We start from the raw sequence: 16,850 nt of genomic DNA, 5'->3' as shown, positions 1-16,850 counted from the left end.
GAGAGTGAGTTCTGAGAGAGAGAGAGAGTGAGGTCTGAGAGAGAGTGAGGTCTGAGAAAGAGAGAGAGAGAGAGTGAAGTCTGAGGGATAGAGAGAGAGTGAGGTCTGAGGGAGAGAGTGAGGTCTGAGAGAGAGAGTGAGGTCTGAGAGAGAGAGTGAGGTCTGAGAGAGAGAGTGGGGTCTGAGAGAGAGAGTGAGGTCTGAGAGAGAGTGATGTCTGAGGGAGAGAGAGAGAGAGAGAAAGAGAGAGAGTGTGAGAGAGAGAGAGAGAGAGAGTGTGAGAGAGAGTGAGAGTGTGTGAGAGAGAGTGAGAGTGTGTGAGAGAGAGTGAGAGTGTGTGAGAGTGTCTGAGAGAGACACCAACTGCGCACTGCAACTGTTAGGTATGTATATACACCTTTGTTTTTACTTTGGGCGCCGCGGAAAAATCCTGATCGCCTTGGGGAGCCTTGAAAAAATCCTAATTGCCTTGTGGAGCCTTGAACCGAAAAAGTTTGGGAACCACTGAGTTATACACAATGCCCCCATCAAAACTAGAGATGGGAGAATAATTAACTTCTCTTTTTTATTACTGGGTATTCGCACAACCAGAGGGCACTTAAAATGTTTCTGTTAAATAATCAATACTTATATACTCAAATGAGAATTAAATATTGTGTTCTTCAAAACTAAAATATATACAGTATACAAAATAATGGAAAACTATGAAATGTTAAATATATTATTGTGATAAAATGTCAATAAACGGTAACCACCTGATAGAATACAGATGTAGCAAGACTTACTGTTCCCAATGTGGATATGTGATACTTGAATGATTGCGCACATAATGGATATTTTATATAGCTATGCTGCCATTCTTGTAGTGTTGCTTTCGCTCAGTACTAATGATGTCTAGTTGCAGAAGAGCTTACACTCCACTATACTAATAAGTTCTCAAGGGCCTCTTTTCCATCTGTAATGTTTTTCAGTAGGAAGAGTGAATCTAAGGATAGAACAGAGCTGAGAAGCAAGATCAATATGATAATATATTTTGGTTATATCAGACACACTATTAAAACACCCAAATAGTGTCTCCTAGAAAAAATAAGAATAAACTTTTGTAACCTTTTGAAGTTATAATATTGACGAGGAGGTGTTGCCCGAATGCATGATTAATATGATGAGAATAACATACGTAGTAATGAATACTGTATACGTTTGATTGCTTTCATATATATCATTGTAATCATTTGTTCCATCCCGTGATTTCCCTGCTTATGGGAGGCAGTTAGCTTGAGAGAGGCAAAATAAATTGTATATTGAAACAAACCCTACTTTGGTTATTTCTTTGGAAATATTACATTGGACTGACTTCTAAACTCTTTACATTTATTGGGGAATACAAGCTGATCTATAACCCCTGGTGGTGGGATGTGTCGGCATCCAGATTGGCAATTGATTGATTATTGCTAATAATATAAAATGAGTATCCATTAGCCAGATCTCTTACACCCGAGTGCGAAACCAGTGCAATTCAATAACACTTAATTGAAAGGAACGATGCTGTGACCGCGGCTTCCAAATGGTGTTGTGCGGTTGCCTTAGTACTTTGCAGTAAAGATAGATTGTGCTAGTGTGTCTTTAACCTAAATTCATTGCACAGTATTCCAAGGCTATTTCTACAGTAATGCACGTTTTGTACCGTTCTGGGTAATGTAACCCACCCCTTATTCCCAAACACTCTTTCAATGGTAGGAAATTTAAGATAACAGACACAGCCAGTATTTTAAATTTTAAATTTTTTTAAGTCAATTAGAGAAACATGTATTGTACACATCGGTGTAATATTTATGAAAATATGTATTGCGTTTGTCCTAACATATCACTCGACTTTAGTTATTTACAAGATACAGTGCCAGTGCATTCTAATATACATTGGCAAGACTGACTTCATTTTCATGAACGGATGAGTATCATTCAAGCATTCGACTGGCTCTCATTAAGGACGATACTACTAAACCTGTTGTCAAACATTTCCTGGTCATTGACCAAATACCCTGATGTTTACGGGGAGGTGATACAAGCAAATTATTAATGAGAAGAGAAGTCCGATGGATTTTCCAACTGGACACTGTTGTACCGAGAGGCCTTAATGAGGAGCTTAATTTGTATGTTTCCTCTAATATGGATACATATGACCTTGATGTCAAGTCTACATACCAGTGCAGGTCAATTGAGTTACAGACCCTTCCGGTGGATCCAGATGAGATATACATCAGACTGACATCTTTACTATAGGCATTGACGTCTAGTAGTCAATGATGTGTTACACTGGTCTGGAAGTCTCATCAAAGAATGTCTATAACTTGGGGCTAACAATTTTGATCCATGTGCGTTGAATTTTGTTAACCTTACCTTTGTGCTGGTTCTGTATTAATGATGCTTTTATACATGAATCTATGGGTTATTTACTGTATGTGCTACATGACACAATAACAATGTGCATTGATATGTGCTCTACTATTCTGGGGATGCTGTCCATAGCTATTAAAGGCACCATCTTATTTGTATCATCAGGCATTTATACAGATACAGAAGCTGTAGAGAGATGCAGAGCACAGCAAGCAAGGAATAGCCAAAAAGAGAGAGAGAGAGAGAGAGAGAGAGAGAGAGAGAGAGAGAGAGAGAGAGAGAGAGAGAGAGAGAGAGAGAGAGAGAGAGAAGAGAGAGAGAGAGAGAGAGAACACACAAACAGGCGCACACCTAGTGTATTACCGTAAAAAATATGTATTTATGGGATATAAAACTTAGACAAATGCCCACTCACAAATATAGCATTATTGAGAGCGTGTATAAGAAAAAACTCAATCGCCAACCATACGGTCCTCCCGATGTGCCTCGAGATCTTGGCCTTCTCCGTTGTCGCTTCTCCACCCTATGCAGAAACAGAATGTGGAAAATGATCCTGCCTCTCCCGGTGCCCGGATGAACAGTTCCTCCGGAAACAACACCACCAATGTCCGTAATAGTAATAGCCAGTACAGAGTCGCTCGAGGCCTCAGAAGTGTATAGCAGTATAGCAAATCATACACAGCCTCCTCAATCCTCTGCTAAGTGAGTGTCACTCCGAGGAGACCTATCATATCCAGCATTGAATCTTTGGGAGATGGTGTTTCACAGTACGTGGACATTTTTCTTCAATCACTCATCAGAACATTGCCCTCTTATATTTTACAGTGGAGATCTGCTCACCCAAAGTGAGGGTATCACATGGAAGCGTAACCTTATATGGGTTACGCTTGATATAACATCTTTATACACAGCTATCTCCCATGAGCAGGGCTTGGCAGCTGCCTGCCACTTTCTTACACGATCTGACCTCTCACCTGCACTCACCACTTTCATTCTTGACTCCATGCACTTTCTCCTAACAACTTTTTCTTGTTTGATGGTGTTCATTATCTCCAAACAAGTGGAATGGCGATGGGTACTAGTTTTGCCCCTTCCTATGCCAATCTTTTCATGGGATGTGGGAGTCGTTACATGTTTTTGGAGATGTGAATAGGTATAGGGAGCACATTTTTGTTTTATAGACATTTTATCAACTATCTTCTTTTTATTTGGGAGGGTGGTCTCCACTCTTCTCAAATATATTCAATCACAATCACTACAATTTAAAATTCACCTACACTTTCCATTATCCCCATATACATTTTTTAGATCTTTGTTTATACATTGACACTGCACTCACCATTCAGACAGATATTTTTCGCAAACCTAACTCACTCAACACCTTTCTCAGGGCGAGCAGCTGCCATCCCAAAACACTGTTCAGGGGGATACCGAAAGGTCAATTCATGCGGTCACGCTGCAATTGTTCTGACGAGGAGGATTTCAAATTACTGTCACGGATTTGTACAAAGGATTCCTTGAGAGGGGGAACAATCAGAGAGATCTAGATAGATCCCTCTGTGAAGTTTTGGCTTTGAACAGATCCTCACTTTTGAAGTGCTCACCAAGAAACCTCTAATAAATGAGAGTCCATCATTTATCACATCTTATAGCTCACAGGCTGAGCAGATACAGTAAAAGCTATTTTCAAAAAACACTGGGGAGTCTTAACCCTAGATCCAGTCCTTAAACCCTATATCTCATCATGCCCTACATCATCTTTAGAAATATTAAAACTATAGCAAACTCATTATCGCCTAGTCTTTTTAGACTTAAAATGGATGCTAGGCCTGACCTACCTAAGGGTTCATTTAAATGTAATGGCTGCAAAAAATGTCCTAGAATTAAAACCCGGTCTTCTTTCACTTCTACTGTTACACGAGAAAACCATAACATCCACTCGTTCATAAATTGCAACTCCACTTTTGTTGTTTATTTGTTAACGTGTGGGTGTTGGCAGCAGTATGTGGGCAGGACCACAAGGTGTTTGAAAATCAGAATTATGGAACACCTTCGGTTAATAATGTAAAAAAGATCAGAATCATCCTGCCCCCAAACATTTTTCCAACTGTCGTAGGGGTGGTATTGATCGCTTTAAATTTCAGGGTATTGAATATATACCCCCTCTACGCAGAGGAGGTGATTGAACCAAGGCCTTAGATAGATGAGAAGCCTTTTGGATCTTCACCCTGAGAACTAGATCTCCCCTAGGGATCAATATTGACTTGGATCTTGGCCACTTTCTTTAGATAGATTCTTTCAGAGAGCCACCATCCATTGGTGTGTCTGTGATTGTATTCCTCACCTCCTGATTATATACATTAGACATTTATTATTTTTTCCTTTTTTACTTATAATGTTTTGTCAAATATGTATGGAGACCAGGACTACATATGGGACACACTAACCGCTAAGGCAATGAAGGGGTTAACCACCAGTGCCATGCTTATTGTGGGTAGCAGGGGGGCGGGTGAAGGTCGTATTTGGCCTTTTGTGGTTGTTTAGGCCTTGTGGGGGTTGGTTGCGAATGGAGTTAATACCGCTAAGGTAATTAAGGGGTTAACCCCTCCCGCTACACATACGCAAGGACTAAAACACCCATCCTTGGGGCTACAACTCCCTTCAGCCACCCCACTACCCACAATAAACTCTAACACACACAACCGCCTTACTACCCACCTCCTAGGCCCCCAATAAACATTACAATATCTAATACACAACCCACCCCCTGTACCCACACATAAAACCATGATTTTTTTTTTACACATATAATACCACAGGCCAGTGGGGGTCCCTGGCCTCGGGTTGTTCCCACGGGTATCTGGGGGGCCATCGAGTGGTCCATGTGGGTCCCCAGGGCCCCCACAGCTCTGGGGCCCCTGGTTCTTCCCTGCAGGTGTCAACCGTAGGTCCTCAGGTGGTACCCATGGGCATCTGGGGGTCCTCGAGTGGTCCCCGTGGGTGCCTGTGGTACCAATCCTGTATGTAAAAAAATAAAACATGGCCTACATTTAAATCAATACACCCCCCCAAGCACATATAGTACAGTAAGGCTGCATCCAGGGTGGCGCTGAGCTTGCACGGACGCTCAAAATCGCCACGATGAGACACATTGCAACAATGTGTGTGGCCTGCATGAGCGCCCCCCCCTGCGCATGCCTGTGAGCTGTCCTCAGCACTCAGATTCAAGAGTACAAATCTATTGAATCGCATCATGGGAGTACACCTATAGTCCCACCCCCTCCCAACACTGCCCACAATTTTCAATTTGGCCCAGTATCTGAAGAGGAGATTATACAAGCGCTCCTCAAACTAAAACTAAGCAGCCAATGTGGACCTGACTTACTACAATCTAGGTTCCTACGACTTGGTGCCCCAGCCATTGCCAAACCAATTGCGTCCATAGTCAACTCTATCCTGTCTGCAGGCCATATCCCTAAGACCTGGAAAACTGCCAGAGTTGTCCCAATCTTCAAAAGTGGGGACAAAAACACTGTCTCAAACTACAGGCCAATCTCACTTCTTCCAATTCTATCCAAAGTTAAGGAAAAATGTGTCCACTCCCAATTAAGCGATTTCTATACCAAGACAAATTTCCCTAGCCAATTCCAATCTGGGTTTCATCCCAAACACTCCACCGTAACTACCCTGCTAAAAGTTTGCAATGAAATCCAGTGTGGAATGGAACGGGGACAACTCACTGGTTCAGTATTCCTAGATTTTGCAAAGGCTTTTGACACAGTTGATCATGCTATCTTGCTTAACAAACTCCAGAGCTCTGGAATAGGGAAGCATGCTTTAAACTGGTTTCAGACATACCTATCAAGAAGATCCCAACATGTGTCCATCTCAGGCTCTAACTCCAACCCCCTGGATATCACCTGTGGTGTCCCGCAAGGCTCTGTTCTGGGGCCCCTACTCTTCTCAGTGTTCATTAATGATCTTCCCACAGCTTGTAAGGAAGCCTCAATACACATGTATGCAGATGACACAATCCTATATGCACACAGCCATAGCCTCTCTGACCTTCAACACATACTTCAGTCTGACTTTTTAAGACTCGAAAACTGGATTTCCCAAAACAAACTGTTTTTAAACACTGATAAGACTGTAACAATGGTATTTGGGACCAAGACTAAATTTTTAAAGCTTCCAGTGACTGAACTCTTGATTAGAACAAACGCTAACACCACCCTAACCCCTGTCACTAGTTTTAAATACCTGGGCTTATGGTTTGACTCCCACTTAACATTCGGGATACACATTGATACCCTGACAACCAAGACCTATGCCAAACTAGGGGTACTTTACAGGAACAAATCCTCCCTAAGTTCCTGGTCAGAAAGCGTATCACACAGTAGATGCTAATGCCAATTATTGACTATGGAGACATAGTATATGGCTCGGCACCTCAAACCCACCTTAGCAAACTTGACACCCTCTACAATTCAATTTGTCGTTTTGTTCTCCAATGCAACTACAACACACATCACTGCGAAATGCTCAAAGACCTAGATTGGTCATCACTAGAGTCTAGGCGCAAAGTTCATCTTTCCTGTCTTGCCTTTAAATTCTTCATGGACAAGCACCGAGCTACCTGAACAAGCTCCTCACCCATACCACTTGCAGCACTTATCACCTGAGATCAGACTCCAAAAGACTGTTCATGGTCCCAAGGCTCAACAAAGTATCCGGACGTTCATCCTTCTCCTACCGTGCACCCCAAAACTGGAACAACCTACCAGAGACTCTCACATCCACCACCAGTCTAAGTTCTTTCAAATCTAAGGCTGTCTCAGATTTTAATCTGGTCTGTAACTGTTTCATACGCCATTAATATATATTTTCTTTAACTGTGCACGCAATGTCTTGTATATAATGTACACCCTATTCATTTATGTAACTGTATTTGTAACCATGTATTATTTGTTTTACTCTGTGCCCAGGACATACTTGAAAACGAGAGGTAACTCTCAATGTATTACTTCCTGGTAAAATATTTTATAAATAAATAAATAGTAGCTCCGACTTCAGATCACATGACCTACTTTACCCAATCAGAGGACAGCAAGGCAAAACCAATGCAACAAGCAGTGGGAGCATGTATTGTATTGCATTTGTTGTTGCTGTCCTCTGACAGGGAGGAGAGAGAAGGGGGGACAGGAAACGGGGGGGGGGGACACACGAAACAGGGGGGGACACATGAAACAGGGGGGGACACACGAAACGGGGGGGACACGAAACTGGGGAGGACACGAAACAGGGAGGGGACACACGAAATTGGGGGGGGACATGAAATGGGGGGACATGAAACGGGGGGACACATGAAAAGGGGGGGACATGGAATGGAAAACAGAGAAATGTGAACGGGGGGGGGGTAAAACGGAGTGGTGGTGTGGTGGTAAAACGAAGTGGTGGTGGGTGGGACAAACGGAGTGGTGGGGGAGGAAAACGGAGTGGTGGTGGGGGGAAAAAGGAGTGGTGGGGGGGCAAACGGAGTGGTGGTGGGGCAAATGGAGTGGGTGGGGGGGGAAACAGAGTGAGGAGGGATGGGGGGAGAGAGGGGAAAGGAGAGAAGGGGAAGAGAGAGGGGAAAGGAGCGAAGGGGGAGACAAAGGATGGAAAGGGGGAGACAGAGGAGGGAAGGGGGAGAGAGAGGAAGGAAGGGGAGGAGGGAAATGGAGGAGGGAAGGAGGGAGAGAGAGGAGGGAAGTGGGGAGAGGAGGGAAGAGGGGGAGAGGAGGGAAGAGGGGAGAGAAATGGGGAGAGAAAGAAAGGGGGGAGAGAGGGGGAGGGTCGGGGAGAGAGGGGAGTGTAGGAGAGAGAAAGGGGAGGGTCGTGGGAGTGACAGGGGGAGGGTCGGGGAGAGAGAGGGGGAGGGTCGGGGAGAGAGAGGGGGAGAGTCGGGGAGAGAGAGGGGGAGGGGGCGAAGAGAGGGGGAGTGGGGAAGAGAGGGGGAGGGTCAGGGAGAGGGAGGGGAGGGGTGGGGAGAGAGAGGTGGAGGGAGAGGGGGAGGGAGAGAGCATGGGGGTGGAAGGAGAGAGCATGTGGGAGGGAGAGAGCGCGTGGGGAGGGAGAGAGCGCGGGGGAGAGCGCGGGGGGGGAAGAGGGCACAGGGTAGGGCGGGATAGAGAGCAGGGGGTGGGAAAGAGAGATTGGGGTAAGAGAGCACAGGGGGAGGGGGGAGAGAGCGCAGGGAGGGGGGAGAGCGCAAGGGGGGCAGGAGAGAGAGCGGGGGGAGAGAGCACTGGAATGGCAGGAGAGAGAGCACAGGGAGGCTGGAGAGCAATAAGGGGGAGAGAGATGGGGGGAGAGAGGAGGGTGGATGAAAGAAAGCGCAGGAGGGGGCGGGAGAGAGAGAGCGCAGGGTGGGGCAGGAGAGCAAGGGAGAGAGAGCAATTGGGGGGAGAGAGATAGATGGGAGGAGAGAAGGGGGGTGGGAGAGAGAAAGGGAGTGGGGAGAGAGAGGGTGCGGTGGAGAGAGAGGGAGTGGGGGGAGGGGAAAGAGAGGGGACAGGGAGAAAGCAGGGGGTAGAGAGAGGGAGGGGGGAGAGAGCAGGGGGAGAGAAAGAGAGGGGGGAGGGGAGGGAATGGAGGGGAATTGAGAGCAGGGGAAATAAAGAGAGGAGGGGTGAGGGAGGGGATATCTATATATATATCAATATATATATATATATATATACTGTATATGGGGGAGAGAGAGCAGGGGGGGAGAACCAATTAAAGCACTCAAGCCAGTGTAAATAATAAGTTGATTTATTCAAAGGAACAAACATGGATTACAAAAAAAGATTAATTAAAACAGTCCCCTAGAAACCCTTGAGACAAGGAATCTATCCTAAGTACAATTTTAAAGATAAGTATATAATATAAATTTCAAAGCAAAGAAAAACCTACAGTAGAAACCTGCTCAATAATCTAAAGACCGGCCGGTCAAGGTCAGAACCTATGCTGGAAAACTACAAAAATACTTTGCCTATATGCTGCTGATTAAATAAACCAATGAAGTACCACTCAATCACAAATGACAAGTAATAACATGAACAGATAATCACAATGGAAAAGCCTCATATGAAGTATACTTGCAAGTAACCAGATAGTATGAAGTATGAGAGTCCTCAGGGAGAGAATGGAGTAGCATAAATTGCAGACAGGAGTATCCAGCTAAGGTCCAATGTAAGATTAGGGGGGTCCCAGGGGAGTACACACACAGCCCGACGTACGTTTCGCACCCCTTTGCTTCGTCCAGGGGCTTAACGTAATTGCGTCCAATCAGGCTTAAAAGGACGCTAACATATAATGTAATCCAATAGCGTTGTGAATAGCAGAGCAGCTGATCAGTTAAGATCCAATGAGGCATAAGCAATGAATTAATAAGGGTATGCTGTGTTACCCAGTTATATCTCCGGTCCAACAAAAAGATTCCTGATTGGTCAGTATGGCCCATTCTGCCAATCACAAATGCCTAGGCATCCAATATCAAAATATCGCGAGAGAGCAAACAGTAGCTATCAACTGCGGTGGAGCAGCAGCCAAAACCATTAAACAGCGTTGGAGATGGTTCTCCAGTGCTGACGTCATGTCATAGAGGGCTCTGATTTGGTCAGTATGACCCATTCAGCCAATCACAGGTACAAAAGGCATCCCTTATCCAAATATTGCGAGAGGACAGACAGTAGCTATCAGCTACAGTGGAGTAGCAGCAGGAACCATTTCACAGCGTTGGAGATGGTTGTCCAATGCTGACGTCATGTCATGAAGAGTTATGATTTGTTCTCTCTCCGTCTTGCACCCAGTCAGGAGAAGAGGGAGAGAATAAATTAGCAAACAAACACATGCGGAACAGGAGAAGGGCAGCATATAATATTGCAGAAAGCCTAACGCACAAGTACATGCAGAAACAGACAATAATAAAAAATATAATTAAAAATTAAATTATTGAGTTGATTTAAGTTCATGAATGAACTGTTAAGGATTCTTACAACACACAGGAGCCCATGAGATTAATGCATTTGGTGTAAATAAAAAACAGGTATATGGGAAATGTATATATAATGCATAGAAATTAGTTACATACAGAATAATAACACATTGAATTGAAAAATTATAAATAATGTGATGAATAATGTGATAATGTGAAAATACATATAATGTAATGTATACATTTATTGACTAATATCATTGTATGATGTGTAAAAAACTATAAATATCAATTTAATTATAATCTATTGATATAACCTAAACTAAATTAAAATTTCCTAATTGGAAGACTAATAGATATAGACAAGAATAGAAGAGTAATGTATAGTAGATGATTTTATTTTACAGAATTAACATTAAAAGAAATAAACAAAATTTAAACAATTCAATGTGAAATATTAAATTCCCACATATTGATATGCTAGAGGGGGAGACATAGAGACCAACCAACTACAGAAACATAGAATAGCCAGTGTATTCGTTAAGGCCGTGCGGAAGAAGAGTGCCAAGTGTGAAAATCCACCGGCATTCTCTTTGTAGTAGGAGCTTCTCCACATCTCCCCCCCCCCCGCATACCCAAGGAAATGTGGTCAAATGCAAACACCTTAAGGAAAGTGAAGTTGGAGTTATGAAAGCTCCTGAAATTTCTCGCCACTGTGGACAATTTTTTGCCTTTACTGTGGTCAAGGTCTGCGTTTTTAATATTTCTAACGTGTTCGAGGACCCGGAAACGAAGTTGTGACAAATCTAATACAGAGTGCTTTTCTTGGTAATGTACAGGTTAATAAGAGCTTCAATCAGACTTAGAACTATGCAACTAATTTTGACAGATTTGTTATAAATCATTCTTCCTGGTAATGCACAGGTTATTAAGAATTTATATTAGTGTTAGGTACCCTTGAGATGTGGTCTGCCGTGTAGTGGCTCAAGGGCTTACAACACTTTGACCAAAATGTTAAACTAAAAGATAATTTTAAACTCCAAGCATGACATGTAAATGTGCACGTAACATCAAAGACCGATTGTTCCACAGTCATTTCTGTGATAAACCCACTAGATCATTGCTGGGACCCAAACCAGCTGGATCTTTTCACTGTGGTAGGTGCAAAGCCTGTGATACAGAACATGTACCAAAAACTTTTCAGACTCCACACATTCTAGAACATTCACAATTAAGGAATTCATCAATTGTCTAACAATGGGAGAAATTTATCTAATCAACTGCTCATGTGGGAAAACTCACAGACCCTCAAAACTAGGATCCTAGAGCAAATAGGGTCAATCCGTAATCAACTGGACACTACTGTGGCGAGACATGTGTGGCAGGAACATGGAGGAGATACTGTAGTAAACTCTTAAAATTCACGGGAATTGAACACATTCCATTTGGCATTCAGAAAGGTGATTGGGACAAACGTCTTCTCCAGAAGGAGTGCCAGTGGATACACAATCTACACACAATTGCACCGGATGGTCTAAATGAAGGTTTTCTTTATTCCTCATTTTTATAAATTAGAATTAATACTACCAACACCTATAGTAGAAGATCTGGTACCAGGTTAGATCAGGTGTAATGAGTTGTGATGTTTTTTTCTTCGTTTCTATCTTCTGGATTGTATTAGACGCCGACAGAGACGCAGGATCTACATTACTCCAGCTTGGCCAAGAGGACGAGGGGCATGGCGACTGATTGTGAGTAATGTGCAACTCCATGCCTAATCTGCCTTACGTTTTTGGGGTTAATATGCTTACTTTCAGCAGCTTTTTTACTTCAGGGATTGCCTAATATCATTGTCTGCTGATCCTTAAAGTGATGTCATGTCCTTTAAAACTATGGAACATATTACATGGTACAGGAACCAATGAGATTGTCATCAATCCCATTGGCTGTAGTACCATGTGATATCAGCCATGTGATTTTAAGGATGTGACTTACCTCCCTTGAAGATGGCATCACATCTTAAAAAAAATTTGAAGCCGTTCAAATGGTACAGAGCCAAATAGGATTGGACCTGGATCATCTGACCCTAAAATGTGACATCACAGGCCTTATATAAGGCCTGTTTCATCTCATTTTAGCTGAAGATGTCAACAAATCAACATCTGTTTTGGATTTAACATGGGGTGGTACATTGGATTACAAGAAAAGATTAAAGAAAAGAAGAACAGTATTACAGAAGAAGATAGGAGACGATGAAAGAAGTGGGCAGAAAGAAGATGATTTTTTTTGACCTGATGCTGATTATCGTGGAGGATGACGTTGCCAGGTTTCGGAGGGTGGAGACTTCTAAAGGTAAGACAAATATTGAATGTATGTAATTTTATTTTTTCTGTTTTTTTATTGTATTTTTTTTCTTTTTAAGTTTTTGCTTGCCCATTGATTGCCAATGTATTTATCTGTGCCCCTTTAAGGTACAGATAAATATGTGACAGACAAGGCATTTTTTGGCAAATGCTTGTTTTGAATTGATTGTTATTTTTTCTATTTATCTTTATTGTTTTGACTAAATTTGTATGCATTTGTAGGGCTTGATTTATTACATTTTAGGATTGATTAGGGGTTTAATTTATTTAATTGTTTTGCTTGTTAGCTGTTTAATTTATTTTATTGTTCTGTTGGTTAGATGTTTATTTAATTATTTTCTTGTGTTTTGGGATAACATAGTTTGTATTCTTTTGCTGTTTTGGTGTTAGATTAATTTTATTGATGTGTAGTTTAGGCCTTTTAGTTCTTTTATTCTTGTGATGTGGTGTTTGTGTATGTATTTTATTGTTGTGTATTTTTGGGCTTGTTGAATTTTTTTTTTTAGGTTGCCCATTTACTGTTATAGTGGCTTACCATGCCCATATTATATGGGTATGATGTACCACCGTGCCAGTCAATGGGTAGAGGGTGCGGTAGTGGCCCTGGGGTGGGTGGTTAGGTCTCCCAGGTAGGTAGCGGGGGAGGGGGTTAACCCCTTAATTACTATAGCGGTTATTAACTGCTAAAGTGATTAAGGGGTTAGGGGCCATTAGATAGTATTTTTTATTGTTCTGTTCCTGCAGACGACAGGACCCGGAGGATGATGATGAGGATGCCTTTCATCCTGGCAGGGGTAAGTGCAAGTTTTATTTACTTTATTTATGCTGGCTGGCTAATATTTTATTTACAGGGAGCAAATGAGCTATTATCCATATCTTGATAATAGTAAGTTTGCCCATTACTGTACTGTATGTGTACTGTATGTGTTGTCGGGGGTAGGGGAGGAGGGTATTAAGGTTGTTGTGTTTTTGAATGTTTATTGTGGGTATTGAGGATGGATGAAGGTGACATTTGGCACCTGGTGAGTGTTTATACCTACTGGGTGGGTTGCGGGAGGTGTTAATCCTTCATTACCTTAGCGGTATTAACCGATAAGGTATTGAAGGGGTTAACATCTCCCGCAAACCCACCCACAAGGCCTAAACACGCACCATGGGCCAAATACCACCTTCACCCACCCCCAATACCCACAATAAACATGGCACTGTTAGTTAACCCCTTCATTGCCATAGCGGTTATCCACTTAGGTAATGAAGTTACCTGTACTGTAAATGCATTTTTATTGCATCAGATTGATGCCGGGGTCCCCGGTGCTGGTATTAATGGTTATCAGCTCCAAAGACTCCATGCTTCAATTCGATGCAGAAAAATGCATTTTTCTTTCTAAGTCCCTCTCTCACAGCCCTTTATGCCAACTTTTTCTGGCGAGAAGAATCTTGGTGAAAATCACAATTCTAAAGCCCCGATGAGACTATCAAGGCTACTACAATTGCAATATGTTTTAAAAATTGCGATTTTGGCCTTATCGCTGCACACTGCACGGCGTGTTTGGCCAGGAACCAGAAATGGTGAAAAAATGCTTTTGCCGCGTGATTTAACCCACTTTTCGATGCTTTCTGAATAGCTACGAGATTTTGTTTGTGCGATAGCTGTCAAAATTCTCGATAAGATGGTTAACGAGGCTACGAGAATAGGCCCGTATATGTGAGTGAAAGAAACAGAGCTTGCATGGATTTTGGCTTACATGTACTTTGCAATGAAGAAATCAGCAATGGCAACATTTTTCATACAGTACAGTATATGTCAATGTTATACTTACATGCATAGGGCTGGTATTGAAGTCAAATTTTGTTGATAGGAATGCCATTATATTTGGCCCAGTCTTAGCTACAAGAGTCAAGTTGTGTGTATTTCCAGTATTTTACCAATTTGTGAGTGGTAGTGTAAGTAGTGTAAGTTATGTAGGATGTGATATCACACCAACTAGTATTAAAAAATAAATCCCTCTTCCCTACCGGCTGTAACAAAATAAGCAGGTTAGAACTAAAAGGTACAAACATCAATACTGGTTTAAAAAAAGACACATTTTATTGATAATCCCTTGCAACAATTTTTGTTTATGCAAACCACAGACATTCTTTACTTTATGTTTATGTCATACACTTCCAGTGATATCCTGTGTTTGTGTGTATGAGTTTTAATGAGCATGTACACAATATAAACAATTTGAGGGTGCTGCACCTTCAGACATTTTTAAAGAGAAGGAGTGGCTCAGTGAGTAAACTGACTGACACTGAGATTGCTGCAGGGGAGCCTGGTTCAATTCCTGGTGTCGGCTCCTTGTGACTTTGGGCAAGTCACTTTATCTCCCTGTGCTTCAGTCACCAAAAACATAGATTGTAAGCTCTACAGGGCAGGGACCTGTGCCTGCAAAATGTCTCTGTAAAGTGCTGCGTACAATTAGCAGCGCTATACAAGAACATGCTATTAATATTATTTAATATGTTTTAAGTGGAACATGAAAAATACTCAATTTAGCAAGGAAGTGAGCACTCCATACTTGCAGTTTTGCACCTGCTGTATCATGTATTTTTCCTTTACTGTATTCAGAAGCCTTGTCACTAGCAGATTGTACATCTAATGTTAAGCTACTTCCAATAACTCTTGTTGTGCTCTTGAGCAATCAATTCTATGCTGCTGTGCACTGACAGTGATTTAAAAATAAAATAAAATATAATAATGCACCACTTATGTGGCTGCCAGAAAACACTATTTCTCTGCTGCAATTTTCCAAATGAAATAAAACAGTAATAAAGAAGAGAACACTGACTCATCCCTACACACTGTTACCATAGGTTTGGCAATTACAGTAGGTTTACACTATATCTGAAAACTGTTTTATTTATTGTCTTTATTGATAAATAAATAAAGAATAAGACAGAAATAGCATATTTTGTATGCTAAATATGTTATATATCTATTACATTAAATCTAAAAGTGAACAAAACATATCACCCACCCATTACTTTGCCAGTTAACTTTCTTTCCCTTGATTTCACTTTCCTTCTGTACTGAACTAGATACAATCTTCATCCAATAACTCAGAGCAGGGAGAGGGGCACAAACCACGCAAAGTTTTCAAATTATTCTCAGATACTTATACTTAAATCTATTTAAATCCTCAATCACTAAACCCATTAACTATACTCGTAACATTAGTTAACTTGGTGAAACGTTTCTATTTATTTATTGTATAGGCCTACAGCAGGGCTATCAGCCGCAACCTGGACTCTGGCGGAATTGTTGAGCAAGGTGCATCAGCCAACATGGGCGGAGCCCGCTCATGCCTAAAGTTCAAGGGATGAACCTCAACCCGTCGAAGATCCTGGCTTCAATTCTAGTTTGGCAAAAACCTACATTCGTCTGCTTGTGATGAAGTGGCACACTTTTGATTTTTGTGCATGAGATTTATATTGCTTCAAACTAAATGTATACTAATAGAGCATATGATGCCCTCACTTTCTATCTTTCTAACTTAAATATAGAAAATAAAAAAAAATAAAAAATCTCGTTTTAGAGTTGTTGTGTCATTGTACCATGTTTAATATGATGTTATATCTTCCTGTGAGGAAAGACAGTATCAAAATGTTTTTATGGTACGTCAACAAATCCTATCAAAGAAAAGAGAAATAGGATTTGATCGAGTGATTCACATGATCTCAAGTATTTTACTGGTTTCCAGGCAAATGTATAGCAAAATTGATGCAAAATGCATAATTTTTATCTTGCATCCATGTATCAAAATCTTTGCCTCCACTTTTTGTGCTATGTGCATCAGATTTACATTTAGAAAGAAGGAATAGTAGGAGTTATTGTGGAGTTACAGTATATGACACGCAGACAACTGATAAGATATACTGTATCAAGTTATGTCTCTGTGTGTCATGTTTTAAATTTTGTATTATAATCTTCCCATGTCCAGTGAAATAAGAGGCATCAGAAATTCTGAGCCAATTTGTATCTCATTTATTTTAAATTCTCCCTGATTCCAAAGGTATATTTGCACAATTTGACCATTATACAGGGCTGTTACCAATTTAAAAAAGAGGAAAAAAGATCACATGATTGTGTA

General features: G+C 41.6%; 1 long non-coding RNA gene across 1 annotated transcript; it reads left to right on the top strand.

The window, feature by feature from the left end:
• Nucleotides 1-9,943: 9,943 nt before the first annotated feature.
• Nucleotides 9,944-16,215, top strand: LOC142491978 (uncharacterized). The gene is made up of 3 exons (XR_012800627.1): nucleotides 9,944-10,064; nucleotides 12,036-12,105; nucleotides 15,976-16,215. It is a non-coding gene; the product is annotated as an uncharacterized LOC142491978 (long non-coding RNA).
• The last annotated feature ends 635 nt before the right edge of the window (nucleotides 16,216-16,850 follow it).

This window comes from Ascaphus truei, chromosome 4 (genome assembly GCF_040206685.1).
Source record: "Ascaphus truei isolate aAscTru1 chromosome 4, aAscTru1.hap1, whole genome shotgun sequence".
Lineage (NCBI taxonomy): Eukaryota > Metazoa > Chordata > Amphibia > Anura > Ascaphidae > Ascaphus > Ascaphus truei.
This window is presented reverse-complemented; position numbering and strand designations above follow the sequence as displayed.